General features: G+C 38.7%; 1 protein-coding gene across 3 annotated transcripts in view; it reads right to left on the bottom strand.

Moving 5' to 3' along the window:
* The window catches only part of LOC124126589, a 77,420-nt gene that overhangs the window by 47,584 nt on the left and 10,894 nt on the right, over positions 1 to 18,942 (bottom strand). The window contains exons 2-4 of one of the 3 annotated variants that reach the window (XR_006858647.2): positions 18,397 to 18,469; positions 17,781 to 17,868; positions 17,467 to 17,635 (exon numbers count right to left, since the gene is read on the bottom strand). The gene's annotated coding sequence lies outside the window, so the exon portion shown is untranslated. Of the gene's footprint in view, positions 1 to 203; positions 2,043 to 17,466; positions 17,636 to 17,780; positions 17,869 to 18,396; positions 18,470 to 18,942 lie in introns of those variants that run through there. The other 2 variants (XR_006858646.2, XM_048397854.1) reach the window with 2 other exon arrangements.

The following is an 18,942-nucleotide window of genomic DNA, read 5'->3' as shown; positions in this document are numbered from 1 at the left end:
TTTAACATACAAAGTTTGATTTCGAAAGTGCCTCAAATCATTAAAGAGAATATTGAATAAATTTGTTATCATGGACAAACGGTTTGGGGGAAGGGTTGAGAGATAATTTTTGTAGAACAATTGTTCCAGAACATGTATACATCCCTTTAAACTATCTTTAAATGAAACAGATCTCGAATAAGTACAGTATGTAGTGGTCTTACCTTCTCAGGTGAACCTGGTCGTGTGGGGAAGAAGATGAAACTTCAAGACCAGTGTGGTAGACCACCTATAGCCAGCTTAATGAAGCGATTCGATTAAGCATTTCTCTGTCGCTATCACTCATATATGTAATGCTTGGTCGAGTAAATCCTTCATTACTACAAGTTCATTGATTCCCTCACTACATGACGCAGTTACATACGTTGTCTAATTGGCCATTAATTCCGTACCTCAATTTATCTTATCAATAATGTCAGATTGGTTTCAATTAGTATCGCAGCAAATGTTCAGGTAATCAAGAACCTTTTCAGGAACTGTATAATTAGATGTTTAGACAAATAAGACTCGGCCCAAACAAAATTCTTAGTATAAAATCGTTTCTGTCGACACGATGTCAGGTAACTGCATGAGTGCATCACAAAAGTCAGACTTACCTGGCGGCCTTGGACTGCAGTACATTATCGCACATTGCTTGTGCTGAGACAAAGATCAGAAGAACAAGGCTTCTATCAATATATTTTTATGCCATGTTAATAGTGTTTTCCTTCTAGTTTGTTCACCCGCCGTGATATTGCTGGGATATTGCTAAAAGCGGCGTAAAACCATACTCACTCACTCACTCACTCACTCTAGTTTGTTCAAACAAATTTTATGGCTACAAAACGATGGCTGTTTATGATCAATAATGCTGTTCACCAAACAAGATTTAACTTTTTACCCCTTTCAATTAGATCATAAAAAAATAAAAGTAAATGCATGTTTAGTGAAAATCCTGAATGCAAAATACGATGTGAAGATATAGCTATATGAAAGGTACAATGTAAACTTTTAAAAGACATGTTGACAAACAATGTTAGTCCACAGCCACGTACTTCTTTTGCTTTGATTAGACAGCCGCTTCTTGTGCCATTACCTGTGTACTGTAGATTATATCTTAATCACTTTGGTGTGCCTTTTTATCAATGAAGTTTAACAACTGTCAATGTTTTGACAATCTTCGAAGTTATTTCAGCTTCTTTGGCGGCTTGTTTGAAAGACTTCTTTGGCTTTTTGTCCATTCCAACCTTTGAGTCAAATGAACCAGCAGTAAGCGGTGGGCTGAAACGTTCATCTATGACTGGATCAGATGATATAAACATCAGTCTTGGTACTCTTCACATAATCATCAGAATCAGCAGCATCTAGTGAATTATATTCATCATCATCGTCATAATCCATTGAATCTGATGAGACAGATGTGTCCTTGCCATATGATTGGGCACCGTCTTCAGAGTCAGATAAACCACCCGTAAAAGGTGAGTCTGAACTTTCATCTATGTTTGGATCAGATGCGATAACCTCAGACGGGGCGCTCTTCACAGAATCAGCAGAATCGGCAGCATCTAGTGAATTATCTTCATCATCATCGTCATAATCCATTAAATCTGATGAGACAGATGTGTCCTTGCCATATGATTGGGCACTGTCTTCAGAGTCAGATGAACCACCCGTAAAAGGTGAGTCTGAACTTTCATCAATGTTTGGATCAGATGCGATAACCTCTGACGTGGCGCTCTTCACAGAATCAGCAGAATCGGCAGCATCTAGTGAATTATCTTCATCATCATCGTCATAATCCATTAAATCTGATGAGACAGATGTGTCCTTGCCATATGATTGGGCACTGTCTTCAGAGTCAGATGAACTACCCGTAAAAGGTGAGTCTGAACTTTCATCTATGTTTGAATCGCCTCAGACGTGGCGCTCTTCACGGAATCAGCAGCATACACTGTATCTGTATCATCATCCTCCCCAAATGGATCTGATGAGAGAGATGTTGATCTCTTAACTTTATTTGTAGGCTGTAACGATAAGAACAAGTTGTTTAAGTGTTATAACCTAAACTTAGACAGTGCTAAATGAAAAATCTTTTGAAATGCTCAATGCAATAGTTTAAATTATGATACCAAGTGAGTCAAAATAGCATTCCAAAGAGTTTTCTAATGAAGTGTAAGTGAAATAGGCCGAAGAACTGAGCTATCATATGAAAATGAGCTATCACATCATGACAATGTATGTCTTGTCTGTCAGACAGAATATATAATTGGAGCTGCAGTCAAGGCACTTACCTGTGCAGAGAGACGAGATATCCTGAATATATCCATGCAGTCAAGGCACTTATCTGTGCAGATAGACTAGATATCATGAATATATCCATGCAGTCAAGGCACTTATCTGTGCAGATAGACTAGATACCCTGAATATATCCATGCAGTCAAGGCACTTACCTGTGCAGAGAGACGAGATATCCTGAATACATCCATGCAGTCAGGCCACTTACCTGTGCAGAGAGACGAGATATCCTGGATATATCCATGCAGTCAAGGCACTTACCTCTGCAGATAGACTAGATATCATAGATTTATCATATAACGGGTAGGTTTCTCTGTAGGATAAAGCCAACGGATAAAAACGACATCCGTTAGGGTCATATGCGGATAGAGATGCAAGTATCAAAGGTCAAGTAGGGACTACTTTCACTGTTACAAACAAACATGGCGTCGCCCTTGTCATTCGGCGATCGAGTCAGAATTAACCATCGGGGGCAATCTGGAGAAACTACTGGGATAATTGCTATCATTATCAAAAGAACAGTCTAATATACTGAAAATCCGTGTCTAACTGTGTCGTAGCTAAGGAATTTTGCAAGTCTGGGCAACTTTGGAGACATATATTGCGAAACAATTTTGCCAAGGCACTGGCCTATTGGATTCTCCCCTAATATAGATCTACACATTTAAGACTGTCTCTTTTCATCACTTTTGATATTGCTAAAAGCGGTGTAAAACCATACTCACTCAGTCAGTCAGTCACATGCACCCTGTGCCACATACATGATAAAAGGGAGATCACTCCCGTTAAGAAATTGCTATAATCCTGCAGATTTGCTGATAGCTGATCCTTCTGATATAAAGTGTATATATCAGCTTTTAAAAAAAGAAACTTTACCTCTCATTTGATTTTATCATATGTTTGATTTTAAGTTGAAAAGGTATTAAGTTAGCAATATTATACCCAAACAATGAAATGTACTTTCCCTTAGCCAGTACTCAAAGAATATTCCCACATCGTTTCTTTTTTTTATAATATAATTTGATTTATAACTTTACAAAATTTAAAACATTGTTTTCACATAATAAACAATGTTAATGGTTATCTCAGAATCTGATCTTTGAAAATAAGAAAATTTCCTTTTTCGACACATATTTACGACATTGAAACACGGTGGGAGGCATCGCTCATGTATGGTTGCAAATAATTACCCCAGTCTCCATTTAACCAATATATCTTTACAGAAAATAACCCAGCCACTGATTACTTTTTACAAACTGTTGCAGGAATGAGTGATAATAAAAATCGACACAATCAAATTTAACATTTCTTTTAATTTTCGAGTAGCCTTGTGGTTAAAGCTATCGCTCGTCACGCTGGAGGCCCGGGTTTGCTGCCCGTCATGGTACAAGGTTTGAGGCCCATACCTGGCGTCCCCTGTTGTGATTTTGATGGAATATTGCTAAAAGTAACGTTAAACCTCACACCCTCACTTACTTTCTTTCAATTTTCCATCAAATAAAACTCTGAGCTCTGAACTGAGTTTGGTCTGTCGCGTCTGTCACGTTGTCAGTGATTGCAATAGTTTTAATTGGTAAATTATATATATACTTTATTTTGTTGTTTTATAAACATATTTAATAGGGTGAAGAATAATGATTTTTCTTTTTTTTCTTTTCTTCATGCTTGGAATCACAAGAGACATGGACAAAATATGTCCTTTTGTACATTAGAAACGGGTTTACCTGATTGATTTTAACCTAATAAGTAGAACTTAAGGAGAAAAAAGGCAAAGGAAAGGAACTATGGTATTAACTTGCCTTATGTACATATACCTAGGTCACCAGGTCCTAATAAGATGTGCCCTTGTTTATTCAGTAATGTTATTTCATTTGGACCAGGACTGTATCAGGACATTCAACATGTTTCTTCTGCAGCTATGCCCCTTACCCATATCACTAGTCCTCGCGAAGATTATGTGACCGCCTCCGTCTGCCCTGAAAGCGGAAGGTCGGGGGTTCGACCCCGGCCGTGTCATACCAAAACCCGTTCAACGATGATACTTCCTGTTACCCTGTCTAGAGCTCGACATTAAAGGCCTAAAACAAGTACTGTCAGTATACTGTGTCTGAGTGGGGTGTTCATGTTTAACTGCCGCATGGTATCGCAGTGGGCTAGCACTATAAAATCAGCATTAATTAAGGATAAGTACAAGCAGACACACACACACACACACACACACACACACACACACACACACACACACACTCAATAATCTTGACTGCAACGTTGAACCCCATTTCACCTCACTCCACATTTGATGATGTGTAGAGAAAAATACTCTTTTTCGTTGTTTAGGCCACTGTTCAGTACTCTCCCCGAGCTATGTCCAACACCATCAGGACACTGATCACAGCAACATCAGAATTTCACTTAGGACAAGAGCCAATATCTACTGCTTAAGAAATGCACTAATGTTAAATCAGAGCAGTACAGATCAAGCTGCATTAATCATTTTCAAAAAGCATTTCGTTATTTTAGACACTGTCCATGTGACAGCAAAAGTATTAGGTGTTGACACCAAGGACCTAAAGACCCCTTGCCCTCTAGTTAAAGGGCTAGTGGAAATAAAAAGGCCTTAGATTTCTCCCAATGCTTGTAGTTACTGTAATTAACTTTTATTCTGTTTATTATCAGACTGAAAAAAAATGTCACCATCATCATCCTTATTATTTTTGTTTGGCCTGTGTGTCCTCATCACCAAAAACTTCCCAGTAGCTGCACGTGTGAATGTTTCCATTTCCATCTGCATGTGTGTAGGATATTGAGGATATCTCCATATATATGAGTGTCTCAACTGCAGGTATACTTGGAGTATCTAGTTTATCTTCACAGAAAAGTGTCTTGACTGAGTGCCCAGCTAGAATATTTAGTCTGTCTGCACTGATGGGTGTCTTGACTGAATGTATAGTTAGGATGTCAAGGCCTAGTTTATCTCCATATGTGAGTGTCTCAACCTGCAGGAATACATGGCGTATCTAGTTCATCTTCACCGATGAGTGTCTCGTTTGAGTGCATAGCTAGAATATTTAGTCTGTCTGCATTGATGAGTGTCTTGACTGAATGTAATGTTAGGATGTCTAGCCCTAGTTTATCTCCATATTTACCTGGAGTATCTAGTTTATCTTCACAGATGAGCGTCCTGACTGAGTGCATAGCTAGAATATTTAGTCTGGCAAGTTTCTATTAGTCCTTATGACACCTAAACTATTGGGCAGTTTGGCAAGGACTATAGGACTGGTACCAATTTCTAACGTTGTACAGGTAAGTGGCTATATCTAGGGTGTCTAGTCTGTCTGCACAGGTAAGTGTCCTCACTGCATGGATATATCTAAGATATCTAGTCTATCTGCACAGGTAAGTACCTTGACTGCATGGATATATCTATGATATCTAGTCTATCTGCACAGGTAAGTGGTTATATCTAGGGTGTCTAGTCTGTCTGCACAGGTAAGTGGCCTGACTGCATGGATATATCTATGATATCTAGTCTATCTGCACAGGTAAGTACCTTGACTGCTTGGATATATCTAGTCTATCTAGTCTATCTGCACAGGTAAGTGGTTATATCTAGGGTGTCTAGTCTGTCTGCACAGGTAAGTACCTTGACTGCATGGATATATCTATGATATCTAGTCTCTCTGCACAGGTAAGTGGCCTGACTGCATGGATATATAGGGGTTGTGTGTGTTTGGGGATGGTCAATATCCTGTATTAGGAATAAACATTGTGTTTAGCGAGCCTTGGCGAGCTAAATACATAATGTTTATTCCTAATACAGGATATTTACCATCCCCAAACACACAAGCGTGATAACCTCTTTACTATATAATGTCATTCTTCAATTCTGTGCTTTAAAATCGCTTTCCTTCTCTCACAAATATTACCGAAACATTGCAAGTTTTCCTGGAATGTGCACATTAATATATATTACGTCTCAGGGTAAGTGATGTGTCAGTCGGACAGCGACAGTAGCCAATATAGTTCCAACTGAAACATGTTTGTTGTACATTGGCGAAACAACATATACGCAAAACAACAATTGCCAACACGAATTGTTTTTACTTGCATTCCGTGGCAATCCATCGGTCATCGGTCAGTCCAGAGACGGAACGGCCACGGTCAGACGTTGTTGACAGTCTGTACTGTAACAACGTCTGACTTGTCATAACGTTAAAAAGTGCAGTGATATGTTCACACAGCGTAAAAAGAAAAAAAGGTAACAATTCAAACATATTTCGGCCAAATCCAACTTTTGTGGAAAGGTTCCAAGCCGCAGAGGTCTACAAGCACAGATATGGCGACTGATCCCGCTTGGCTAGGACTAGCCTTGATATCCAAATTCACAGTTCCTACTAGCCCAACTGGTAGAAATTGGTCGGAAATGATAAAACCAGTAATCTAATAGGCCCTGTTGACGCAAATTAGGTCCAGTGATTGACAAAAAGTGTGAACTTCTTGGTACATGGGGATGAAACGGCGGTACACAGGGACGTAGCCTAATTTGTAAACACACAGCCTACTGTCCAGTGTGCATTTTGATAGATCCATCGAAAGGTGTTTGGGTTCTTTAATTTTCAATGGCACCAAGCCCAAGTCAGTCTGACAGATCTGTACTTTGACGGATCTGCTCTTTGTTAACTACGGCTCTTGGTGTCCAAAATCATGACGAAAAGGGTGTAGGAAAATAGCGCTTCGACTCCATCCTTCGTGCGTACCTATATTAGGCCTATTGACAAAGAAACAGGCCTAGGCCTAATAGTAATACACTGCGCATAAATAGAGGCCTAAATGTAGGGAATGGCAGTCTACCATTATTTGGTTCATATAATTACTGAACCACCTAAAGCACTTGCATTTACGGCAAGTAGATTATCCTCACACACACATACTTATATGGTTTAAAGCTGATAGACAAGAAGGGTGGTGCCAATGTACTTTGCTGTCAGGTTCTGTGCCAAACGTCGAAACTGACATTCACACGAGTGGAGAAGGTTACGTTATCTTCACAGATATGATGTGCTCTTACAAATTTAAGTTCTTACGTTACCATTGCAGTTTGGACACTACAACGTGAAGTCTTTGTCCGGCTTAACCTACCTTGGTTATTGGAAACGCAATGAATTAAGCCTCAATATAGGTCGTTAACCCTCATGGTGCCTGGACGTCAGTCAGCCTACAAACCGCTCAGTGCCGCACTGTGCTGACGTCGCGGTTACAAAAACGTATACATTGTATCAAAAGTGTTGCAACGTCTTTATTTCTTTACACAGTGTAACCAAATTGTATAACATGCAACTCAAGTTGATTGTCTTTCCAACAGTATCTAAAGTCACCAAATCCAAAAGATCTTTGCACTGTCCAGCCATCGATAAAAGTGCTGGTTTATAAGTTTCCTACTTTTCCACATTAATCGTAATATGGACGCACCCGAATATGGCAAGCAAACTCAAGTAAGCGCCCTTGTTTGAAATCTAAATGACCAATAATTCATATCATTTGCAAGTACATGTCCTAACAGTGATAGACATATGATATTTATGATGAAGTACTAATTCACTGAGAATTTTCCGTGAGTTATATTTACCGATAAAAAATCCCGATGAAATTGTGCGTGTTTTTGACGTCAAAACAAAATTGACGGAAGTGGTCGTGATTAATTCATACGCAGACTGTTTCAAAGATTATGTCACAAAACGAATGACAGTTTGGAATGTATATCGTGAAGAAATCCCGGTTACGTCAATGTATGTTTCAATGACCGTGCTCTTTTATTAGTGATAAAAACAACTTCGGGGTAATTGACATCGTACATTTCCAAAGGACAAAATGTGAAAGATCGCTAAACAGCCCTAACAATACTCAAATTGACATCGCTCAATATCGGGCATCATCATTATTTCTTAATAATTAACAAGATTATACTAACGTTATACCACCCAAGAGTAGGTACATGTAGATTCAATCAAAATTGTTGAAACGTTTTCATGGGCAGCAAATCTATTCAACAAACCTATTTTCGATGACTCGCAACTCGGGCGCCATATGTCATTGTGTCACTTTGACCACCAGAAAACATACATCCTTGTATTAGCTCGTATTTCGCACTTGGCTGCCTAACTTAGACCTTTGCTTAAAATATACTTGTATGGCCAGTCCATGAAATACCACTTTTTCTTTCATTTATTCATTTGATTTATAAATACGACTTTAGAAGTGTATTTACACCCAGCTAGGTATGTACATGTACATTTAAGGACATACGTTATAGTTTGTTTCTTGGTATTGAACTTCGAAAATTTAACCAGCAAAGTCTTTAATAAAAATGGTTTATTATGTCTTTCCTTTTTTTCTTAATTTTGGCCTAGCTAAACTACAGCTTGGAGGGAAGATATACAACTTAAAACGGTGAAAAAAACCCTACAAGAATGCATTGATTTTGCTCTTAGACAAATATTTATTTTTAAAAAAAATCTATTTCATACTTAGGATACAAAACAAAGTAGAATCTACTTACTACTATGTCACTGGTCGAAGTATTTGGTAACCTAGATAATGCAGAGTGAAAAAAGACATAAATATAACTATATAAAACATCAAAACGAAATCACATTTACACTGAAAACTTTTTGTCTTTTAGAAATTGATTATCTATATACTGTGAGTAGATCTAATTACTTTTACTGTTTATGTTATAAATTGAACCATTCGAGATTCCAATAGATGAAGCTAAAATATAAAAAATCTAGGTTGTTTAATATTGGATCCATTTTGACAGCTTTCTCACTGTACTCAACTAAATTCACATTATTTTTTTGGAATATCAAGCCTTCAAACAGATATGAAAAGCACATGTCAACATACCAAAATTAGAAAACTGCGCCAAATATTCTAACACTGTTAGTGCAATGATAAGCGGTCTCATTCACTCGTCGGTCGCCGTAGACATTTTCCAATCGTGATGTACTAGATATGCTTTCTAGTTCAGTCAAAGAGAATATTGTTATTTGGAAAATGAAACCACGTGTATCCATTATACTACCACAACATTAGATCAGCTGTTTCATGTGACGTCATCCACGTCACAACACGCGAGGTCAAATCACGCGCACCTGTCCAAACGACAAATTCACAGCGGCGGGAAATCACCGACCGTCTATTAGCCTATTTGAATAAAATTGCAGATTGTAACGAAATAAAATTAATTTTCATTGCTGACATTTCAGATGACATATCAAATAAGAGTTGAAGACTTGCAATAGATTATCATACGTTAATCGAGAGTACAGTGTACATCAATAATTTGTAAATCTAATATTAATTTTGGATCTAATATCCATGGCAGAATGTTTGAAAACGAGCTATAATATATTCCATTTTCTGAAGAGATTAGTAATGTGTATTTGATGATATATATGCATACACAATTGGTTATCAATTATCTTCTACAATCACAGCATGTACCATGTACATTAGACTCATGGAAAATACTATTTCAGCAAACCAATCACAGCGCCATTATCACAGTTTCAATGAAAGGAAAAACAAATCGAACTTAACAGCACAGCGTATCCATAAGCGGTTAATCCAAATACAAAAAGGTATCGATGTCATCATTGTAGAAGTTATGTTGATGTTTTCAGTAGTTGCATTATGTTTGTATCGCGTGTACCATCGACAGAAACGGGGGCCGAGCTACCACATGTGGAACCGACCTTGACACAATTTGTTTACAATATGGCGTCGACTCACGTTAGATGTCGTGGCCACACTTTTGAAATCTCCATTTGCGACAAAATGTGAAACAGTTAGGGCAAGTCACTCACACGGTCAGGTAGTTTGAGCAATCACATATGACTCTTAGTCATTTCATATGAAAAAAGTAGCAGTTATTTGTCTGAACGGGCGAGTATGTAGGACAACCGGTAAACAAGAAATCGCGGCACAGATATGATGCGAACGTGCCCTGTCGATCACTTCGGGCTTGGCCACTTAAAGGGGCACTGATCTAACGCAATTCCCCGGGACTGGTTGTTGCCTTTGTTATTGTTTTTTCCCAGTGAGTACCCTGATGTATAGCAGAAATCTAGACTAGTTCGCGACCTCTGCTGCGCCATTCGTAAGCGCATTAGTCACTTTTATGGATACCGGTAGTAATAAGGGCGTATGGTCACATTGATCAACAAAATGAAATGCAGTTTTCGAGATAATAAGGAAATGTAGGTATCTTTGTGGGTAGCATCGGTAATGGTGACGAAATTTTGATAAGTCACTTGCTTGGTAACTTTGCGATTTTCGTTTTCACTATTTTGACTTGCAACACAAAGTAAATATTTCACCTGAGCATTGCTTTTTTATAGTGTGTATATTATTTTACTGTCATAATGTGTAACATATTTATTAAACGTCTAAATATTCAGTTATTTTACAAATTGACTGAAAATCAGTTCCATCTCTATTATTATGATAACGAATTCCAAACATTTTGATGTTTAATGTCATCACCAAGAGACTGAAAATGTTACGTTGAAAAGTACATGTCTATGTTGTTTGGCTTCTAATCCTACATAATAATCTGTTGTGATGTTTGTAGGCCCTTTTGATAGTCTTAATCAATCTGGACAGATTTTTTAGTCAAAATGACTGAAATATTTACACATTTTATAAATTGCCCGAGAGAATCACATTTTACAAATTGACGGTAATATATACACGTTTACAAACGAAAAGACCTGTGACAACAACGTCTTTCGCGCATTGAAGAATTTCCCAACCAAGACGTAGAGAAACAAGAACGAACTATCGGTTCAAATGAAGGAAAACAAAATGCAAATACCATAATTACAACCTACCAAATTTATGTGTATAAATTTTAGGCAGCTTCCTTGTAGGAGCAATGTATCCGTGAATATCCACACAAAGGAACAATATCCCACTCGTCTGCAGCTGTACAAAGAAACTTATTCGATGTCACGTGTCTCTGTAACAATCAAATATTTTAAATGATATATATCGTTTCGGGATATTATAACCCGTGTTCGTTTCTCAACTGATCACTTGGATTGTTTCAGGTGTTTCACATAGGTGTCAAGTCTCAATGGTCGGCTGAGAAAGCCCACGTGACAACTATTTTTATAACGTCCATGGTTCCTAAAAAATCCATTGAGTGATAGATAACAATGATCAATCAATCAACGTATTATCAGTTAACCCTTTGAACAAAGTATGTTGTTTTTACATCGGCACTTCACGCCATAATATGAGTGTATTCCCTTTGTTTTAGTAAACCTAGACATGTAAACACTCACTTTTGACATATCAACTGTGCAAGATAACAGTGATTAATCAATCAACGTATTATCAGTTAACCCTTTGAACAAAGTATGTTGTTTTTACATCGGCACTTCACGCCATAATATGAGTGTATTCCCTTTGTTTTAGTAAACCTAGACATGTAAACACTCACTTTTGACATATCCACTGTGCAAGATAACAGTGATTAATCAATCAACGTATTTTCTGTTAATCCTTTGATGACTAGGAACGATCCGTTGATTTACAAAAAAAAAGTAAATCAACTGATCATTCATCTCTTGCTGGGCTGCCACGTGCATATTACATAACACACATTTCACCTCACTTCAAACTTGGATTTAGATTGAATAATTACCCCAGACACAATAAATGCCAAATGGGAACCTTTGTCAGGTAATCTAAGTGGTGCTACCACTAATTGTACCTGTAATAAATTCATTAACTGAGCACCAAGTGAATGACGACAAATACACAAGTGTAGGGTTATACGAGAAAACGTGGATGACAACAAGGGAGTAGTAATCGTATTATCGACGCAATCCGAAATCCGAAAATGCTTTCACTGCATGGATACTTTTTAAACTATAACCATCTGGGGTATTTCCAAATGACGACATCCGATGAGCTCCGCCGTTCATTTTATCTGTTTGTTTAGGCTGAAGAAATTAATTAACATGCGCCCTTTGTCGAAATCTGTATAGATCACAGTTAACCAATCAGTGTTTATGCAAAAATGCGTAAAACAAATATTGCCTCCAGCCTCCATCTTATTTAACTGTCCTTGCAGACGGTAGCCCAGTCTCTGGTCACGCTCAGTTGCGTTGCGTATCATCCGGGTACTCACGGAGGAAAAAACAATAACAAAGGCAGCAACCAGTCCGGGGAATTGCGTTAGATCAGTGCCCCTTTAATGTTTAGGTTTTGATCATTAACCTTCTGCCCATAAATATACACTATACCAACTTAATATTAACGATTATAGCTATCTTTCCATATCTTTGATTTGAATATTTTCTGAAAATCAGCATCATAAACAAAAATACAATCTGCACTGTCGGTTGGTATGTAGCGCCGTGCTAAATCGCCATGACACACAGTCGATAAATATATGCAATACTTAAACAAAAAACTTCTGTGTCCGACTCTACGTTAGTACTCTTACGCCAATAACTGTACAGTGGGGACTAGTAAATCTTTCTGACCAGTTCGATCAGATTTCTTTTTCAAATTGGCTGTCTGATATAATAATAGTTACGTGTATGTGACATGGGTGCCTAATAAAAAAAATGCCTTCATTCGCATGAAGTTCAACATGGCAGAAAAAGGCCGAGAAGAGCGGTAACCACATTACTAATCTCGCCATATTTCGCAATCCGTAGCACTGCATAAAATATGAGTTACACGATATTAACGTTGAGATGATTAGGGTGATGATGGTTATAAATTCATTCAATGAACGTCATAAATGTAATGGAAAATATACACTGTCGTTTTCTCATGTGTACCGACCATTCCGCCATTACCGATAGTCGATAAAAATATACAAAATGTGTAAATAAACATCATAAAGGAGTGAACAGAATTGTATTTACGTGAATAAGTATACAGTTGGGAAAAATATGACTTTCTGACCACTCAGGTCATATTTTTTCTTATGAACAAGGATTTTGTCTGAAATTATTTACGTGTATGTGACATGGGTGCATAATCAAAATTCGCCGTCATTCGCTTGGTGTTCAAACATGGCAGAAAAAAGCCGAGAAGAGCGGTAGCCACTTTACTAATCTCGCCATATTTCGCAATCCGTAGCATTGTATAAAGTATGAGTTACACGATGTTAAAGCTAAGATGATTTGGGTGATGATGGTTATAGTTTTGACTTTGCGCACTCAGTGTTAAATATCAAAATTCACAGTTTAAAAAGGGCATTTTCTCGGGACCATATATGGTCCCCTGGCACTATGCGGGTGTGAAAAGTGAGGGACCATATATCGTCCCGTGGCACCAAGAGGTGAGTGTGTGAGTGTGAGTGAGTTTAATGAAAGTCACGTCGTCAATATTTCAGCCATAATGTGACTTGAACAAGTTATACAATAGGTATAAAAACTGTCGACGAGGTACAGTATAATAACTAGCAATATATCACAGATTGACTTAAAACTAGTTGTAGAACACTAAAAATTTCTGATTATTAAGGTACGACACAATATAAAAATGGGGCTATAGATCGCCAGCAACAAGGGTAAGATCACCATACTGGGGACCAAGGGGACTTACGGTACCTCTGCTACCTCCATGGTTCCCCAGCAGGATTTACACTTCCCCGAGTTACTGGTGATTATTGCGAGTTTAGTCAGATATTAAAAGTTAACAAATATTCTGCAGTTAAATTAGAGGTAGATATAAATATACTTTGAAAGAGGTGGTCCTACATACCCTCTCAGGGGGACAATAATTTTACGCTACTTCAACCCCCGTCGAGGGTATACAGTCGAACAGTCTTAGTTACTAATTATACACTACCGATTTATAAAATACACAACTTTTTACATCAAAATTTGTGAATGAGATCTATATCTTTTAAAAAGGTAATGATTAAATGTGAATTAACATTGCTAAAAAGGTCCTTCACTGTTTTGACAGTAAAATATTTATGCCTTGTGATGGAAAAATCAATACAGTCAAGCAGGACATGCTTGACTGTGATTATCTCATCACAAGGGATACAAAACGGAGGATCCTCACCTTTTAATAAATATTCATTAGTATATCTACTATGGCCAATACGACATCGTCGTAAAATGACCTCAAATCTGGACTGACAACCTAAGTAGGTGTAACCGATATTTGGTTTTATTGCATGTACTTTATTTGTACCTACTTGGGTGTCCCACTTCTTTTGCATAAGGACTTTGATATGGCATCTAATTAAAGGTTTGTAGTCGCTGTATGGTATAAGAAGTGGGGTCACAGATTTGTTGAGATCGAGCTGCTTTTGCTGCAGCATCAGCCGCATAGTGTTACCCGTGATTCCAGCATGACTGGGTAACCAGCAATAGACGATGTCGTATTGGCCAGTGGCAAGAGTATTGTGTAATTCTAAAATATCAAGAGTGAGTGAATGATTTGAGCGGACATTTTGTAATGCCTGTAGGCATGACAAAGAATCAGAGAGGATGATGAAGTTTTTGCAGATATTTTGTGTCTGAATATCTTCCAAAGCCGTTTGAATAGCCTTGGCCTCAGCAGTAAAGATAGAACAATTGTTTGGTAATCTGGAAGAAATAGTTTTTGATCCAACGATGGTAGCACTGGCAACTTTGCCACCATCCTTGGATCCATCAGTGAAAATGGAGCGGTGAGAATCGTACTTTGATCTCAACTGGATATATTCTGGCTGAAAGACTAACGGATTTGTGTCTGATTTTTTAAAATAAGTAAGTGTGAGGTCTACAACGGGGTGGACTAGTTGCCAAGGAGGTGTAGACAGTAAACAGTGGCACCAAGAGGGTTAACGTGATCACCGACAGCTTTGAGAACAAGCCACGAATCGCTAAGAGAAAGCAAATCAATCGCTCATCCCGGGGTCTGCAACAGTTGGAAGCGCTTGCGCACTCTTCCAAAATGGCGGCGCAACTACCGCTTGATTGCCTTGACCTTTTTGAAGATCATAATAGAAGAGGCTCGATGACGAGCTGATGAAATTTATGACTACTTTGAAAATGTGGAGCAGACTGAGGATGATGGGGTGTCAGCTGCCTTTGCTCATTTCCTCGTTGATCCAGTCAAGAATTCTTCCGCTGTCAAAGTCAGCAGCCATTTTGGTTTGACAACGAAGCGACCTCAGCCAGCGATTGTTTCGCTTGCAAGCGGCTGAAAGTTAGCGCACTGTTGTGAGGCGAATCGCTGTACATCGCTTACAAGCGATTGGCGCTTTGCAACGCACCCCAGAATACACATAAATCTATGACGTCAGTGACACTTTGTGTGACGTCATTGTGTTGAGGGTGGAGAGGAATGGGTCGATCTATTTGCAAAGATTAGAAAGTGCAGTCTATTGCATTGCCAAAAGTATGTTAATCAGCGTAAGGCAATGGTGGAGGCACTAACAGTTCTCAATATTGACTTCTCATTGTCTGGTATTTTCCGTTCTAGGAATATTGTTCACCATGATGTTCAGAATGTCATTCTCGCTTATATTAAAGCGTGTGGCAGTTTTGATACTTATAAAATATCCAGGTACTTAGCAAACCTTTATTATGGGCAGGGTGTAAATGGGCCTAGTTGCCCGAACACCTATAAAACATTTTACTAATCAATCAATCATTATACAAGTATGTGAGTGAGCGAGTATGGTTTTACGCAGCTGTTAGCAACATTCCAGCAATAGCACGGCGGGGGACACCAGAAATGGGCTTCACACATTGTACTCATGTCGGTAATCGAACCCGTGTCTTCGGCGTGACGAGCGAACGCTTTAACCACTAGGCTACCCGACCGCCCCCTTTATAAGTATGTGGATTTATACGAGTCAATAGTTCTGCTGACTAAAATGAGCGAGCGAGTATGGTTTTACGTCGCTTTCAGCAATATTCCAGCAATTTCACGGCGGGGGACACCAGAAATGGGTTTCACACATTGTACCCATGTGGGGAAATGAACCCGGGTCTTCGGCGTGACGAGTGAACACTTTAACCACTAGGCTGCCCCATCGCCTCAAGAAAAAAACCCAGTGGTCGTTGTTTATCGTACAATAAAAAAAAAATCTTGGGGAATAAACCATGAGGTTTTTGTAACGTTTTGATAACGTTTGTAATTTTTGGGTCAAATCCAATTTTCAAGTGTATATTTTCTTTTGCCCGCCAGTTTATATAATATATAGACATGGGATCCCGACTTCAGTAAACAAAACAAAGAAATAAAAAAAGACTTCATGATCTAACTCTATCATCCTTTGTGTACACGTACATGAGTGAGTGAGTTGGGTTTAACGCCGCTTTTAACAGTATTCCAGTTATATCACGGCATGTCAGTTTAATGTGGGAGGAAAGCCCGAAGTGATGCAGGTCTCAGACGTTTACCACTTCGGTGAAACACACTGGCACGGACATGGTGCTGACAAACCTAGAAACATAATTGGGGCGAACCGGTATTCGAACCCACAATCATAGGATTCTGGGGTGTCAAATTGACGCAACTTTGCACAGCGAATTGTGGCGCCTCAGACGACTGGGCCATCCTATGGTATGGTGCTGACAAACCTAAAAACATAATCGATGCGAAACGGGATTCAACCTCACAATAATATGTTTCTGGGGTTTGTGTTTTTCACAGCGAATTGAGGTAATCTAAAACCTGCCGGGCAAGTATACACCCATGTTTGATGCATGGTGGCTTTATATGACACAAACAAGAACTGATTATTCGATGGTAATGTATTTGACACGGATATCATAGTTGTGTTCTGGACCTTAAGTTTGTAGTGTTTAGGCGATTGTTTTCAGCCTCGTAACGTTTTGATAACGTTTTCAATTTTTTTTTGTCAAATCCAATTTTAAAGCGTATACCTTTACCCGCAGTTTCTTAAGCCAGCCATCGCACGGTAATGCATGAGAGAATCGTGATACGATATGCACCTACAATGCATTGAATTACGGGCTTACCACATGAAGTACAAAGCATTCTTTTTCACAGACTCAGCGACAGAAACTGTTATCGTCTACTAGTTGGGTACTTTGGCAAGGACTTATAGGACAAGTGTCAATTTGTAACGATGCTGACTTAAAACAAACAATATCAAAGTGTTTAGTAGTTTATTACAGTGGATGTAGTGTTATCAACGTCGCCCTGTAACGTACTGACACGTGCTGTAGTTGATGGAGACCATCTTGCACATGAGGCCCCGACAGCATCCGATCTGTGGGTTACCCCCGGGGACATTGCTGCATCGCCCTCCGGCCTGGGTGCACTGTGGAGAGTAGCATGCAACGTGAGTTTGAAATAACAGAATAGTTCATATCCAGTTTTTCCTTGCTGTTTTCGGGAATCATATTTGATGTAAGGAATATATCAAGTTATATAACTACTATACAAATATACCAGTGGTTACATACCGTGCCCCATTGAGCGTTTGCGCCAGCAACTAGTAGAACCAGCATCATCACAACGTAAAGTTTCCCAGTCATCGTAGAATGCAGATATCTGACAATGAGCATGTACCACAGGTTAAGATTGTGACGAAAAGTCGATCTATATTCAAAGATGATGATATAAGGCCATTTCTTTAAAAGAATTCTTCTGACTTTTTTCAAAACTGATGTTTATCATTTAAATTTATATTTTTTGTAGGTAAACATCTATAAAAGCAAACAAGACTCTGAAGTACCACGTGATCGTTTTTGGCCACGGACCCAGCAAATCTTTGGCTATACGTTCCCTTGCAAATCGGACATGGCGCGTGCCAAACTTTCAAAATAAAATTTGAATTGAAAAGGGCCCAGCAAATCTCTGGCTATACGTTCCCTTGCAAATCGGACATGGCGCGTGCCAAACTTTCAAAATAAAATTTGAATTGAAAAGGGCGCTTTTTAGCTTTGCTTAAAAATAAACAATTTTTACTTCGGAGGCAATTTAAGCGGCGGCCGGGTCATTAGAAACATAATTATTTTACAAGCTTAACGATTAACATGACGTGAAAGAGGTCTGTAACCAGCTATAACTTTGACTTACGGACAAACAGGGGCGAGATGATGTTTCCTCTGTGCTGCTGTTGTGTGATGGCGAGAAGGCTGCGTCTCCTGTTCTTATACAGAGTGAACATGTCAGCTGATTGTTATCTTATTATTATGGTGATGGTATCTGGGACATATGTCAATCACTGTCAGCAGATTACATTGATGCCGTGCGTGCATATTGGTTCGATTGTCAGCAACAGTTACTAATCTCAGATACGTCATATGTAGAATTGACACTTCCGATAACGGGAATGCTTCACTGTAAATTCAAGCGTTAATTTTCTCAGAGCATCTGTTGCACACCAAAACTTTTGCTCATAACATGTATTTCTGTCCAAAATCTTAACATTCTACATGTTCAAATTATATTGATGTTCAAAATATGAAAAGCGGTGTTTAGGTTGGAACACTAATGCACAGAATTTGAACAATCAGTGTTCAAAATCTACACACTTCGTACACACTATAAGGAGTGCGTATTATTCACACATGGCGTGTGCATATTCTGTGTGACACTTTGGGAACATTAAGAACACCTCCA

This window comes from Haliotis rufescens, unplaced genomic scaffold (genome assembly GCF_023055435.1).
Source record: "Haliotis rufescens isolate VD_foot unplaced genomic scaffold, xgHalRufe1.0.p SCAF_17, whole genome shotgun sequence".
Classification (NCBI taxonomy): domain Eukaryota; kingdom Metazoa; phylum Mollusca; class Gastropoda; order Lepetellida; family Haliotidae; genus Haliotis; species Haliotis rufescens.
This window is presented reverse-complemented; position numbering and strand designations above follow the sequence as displayed.